This window comes from Cyphomyrmex costatus, unplaced genomic scaffold (genome assembly GCF_001594065.2).
Source record: "Cyphomyrmex costatus isolate MS0001 unplaced genomic scaffold, Ccosl1.0 scaffold341, whole genome shotgun sequence".
Classification (NCBI taxonomy): domain Eukaryota; kingdom Metazoa; phylum Arthropoda; class Insecta; order Hymenoptera; family Formicidae; genus Cyphomyrmex; species Cyphomyrmex costatus.
The window spans coordinates 101,842-104,067 of NW_017277568.1; positions in this window are offsets into that span (position 1 = coordinate 101,842).

Genomic DNA, 2,226 nt, shown 5'->3' on the forward strand with positions numbered 1-2,226 from the left:
GATGTTAAAAAATTGAAATAACGAAAGAGTGTTAAATACAGCGAAAGAGAGGGGTGGCGGGAGTGGGTGGTGGAGGGAGGGGGAGGGGCGAGTGGAGGAGGTTCGGTGGGCCAAAGATGGTGGAGGTGCGAGTGAATGGTGAGAGAGGATGTTGAAAAGTTTAAAAATGCGGATAGAGAAGAAGGAGAAGGAGAAGGAGACGTTTCTTAATTTTTCATTAAAATCACCACTTTTCGACCGCTTATATCTCCATAACGGCTTGACCGATTAAAAATTTTTTTGGCTCAAATTACTCGTGGCGATGCCGCCTTTCAAGACATATAACGTTCGATTCAAAATTTTTTATATTTTAGTAATTATGCACCTCCCAAAAATGGACTTTGGTTGCTCGGGATAAGAGACTTGTAGCGTCTCAAAGTTTTTGAACATGGCCGGAGACGCTACCGCGTCTCCTGATATTTTAATTTTAATATTTATGTATATGTACATATACATATAATAACACTATATACAGGGTGTCCCAGTAACTCTGTTACAAGGCAATATCTCTGTTACCGTTAATGATACGCGAAAATGTCTAAGAAAGAAATTGTTTGGTTCGGAGGGTAACATGTATTGGTCACCTTGTTTCTTTTCTAGGTGGAGGCGCAAAAAAGATAGGAAGGTCACCTCCACTTTTTTAAATGGAATTATGTAATTTTTTTTAGATAACGTGATTCCTTTAATTATTTTGCATATAAAAGTATGAAGGTAGAGATACCAAAAAACCAATATTTTTCGAGATATTTTACACTTTATTTTGATACATATTGACACAAAATGTTAAATAACTCGTAAACTGTTGATTTTTTTATTATCGTACCTTAATACTTTTGTGAACAGAATAATGAGATAAATCAAATCGTGTAAAGAAAATACATAGTTGCTTTAAAAAAAATATGTGTACAAAATGGATAATTTTTTAAATACGCAACTATGTATTTTTTTTACACCATTTGATTTATCTCATTATTCTGTTCACAAAAGTATTAAGGTACGATAATCAAAAAGTCAACAGTTTATGAGTTATTTAACATTTTGTGTCAATATGTATCAAAATAAAGTGTAAAATATCTCGAAACTTATTGGTTTTTTGGTATCTCTACCTTAATACTTTTATATGCAAAATAATTAGAGGAATCACGTTATCTAAAAAAAATTACATAATTCCATTTAAAAAAGGGAAGGTGACCTTTATATCTTTTTAGCGCCTCCACCTAGAAAAGAAACAAGGTGACCAATACATGTTCCCCACCGAACCAAACAATTTCTTCCTTAGACATTTTCGCGTATCATTAACGGTAACAAAGATATTGCCTTGTAACAGAGTTACTGGGACACCCTGTATATATTATTAATGAATATTTTATATTATATTGAATAATATTTTATTTTTTAAGAGTTAAACCGCGCGCGCGTTATATGTGATACGCCATGCACACTGGTCTGCTGGTTAGATATAGATAGATAGAGTGAGATAATAGATAGATAGAGTGAGATAACGCATAAAGTCAAAGGTCCTCTATTATCGAAAAAACGAGATGGACATTTTCTCTGGTCGACGATGATGACAATGACGACGTATCTTAATAAAACAACAAAAAATAAAAAAATTTAACACAAAAATGGAAACTTTACAAAAATTAATTTAAAAAAAAAAAAACTCCCGACTGCTGCCAAAAGTGAGTTACATTAACAAACTAAAAAACTAAAACTTAACAAACTAATAAGAAGAAAAATTTTAAAATTAACAGAAAATAAAAATAAGAAAATAATAAAGAACTAAAAAATTGGAAACTAATAAAAAACTAAAAATTATTTAAAAAGTCTGGTTTAAAAAGTTTAAAATAATTTAAAAAGATAGATTTAATTAATAACAATATACATAAGTCGTAGAAATCTAGTTTAAACATTTTAAAATAAGGGTTGCAACACATATTAAAAAATATACATTACATAAACTAGTATTATTTTTCTCAGATTTAAATTTAGTTCTACTTTAATATTATAATTTAAGAATTTAATGTGTTTTTCAACATATTATTAAAATCTAATTTTAGATGCTATAAGTATCAAATTTGTGATATTACTACGGTAGTTGATTAGATTTGCGTTTTAAGTTCGACAAAAAGTTCGGCGCGTAATGGGGGGAACTACTTACGTAGTATATAATATTCACACTTTAAT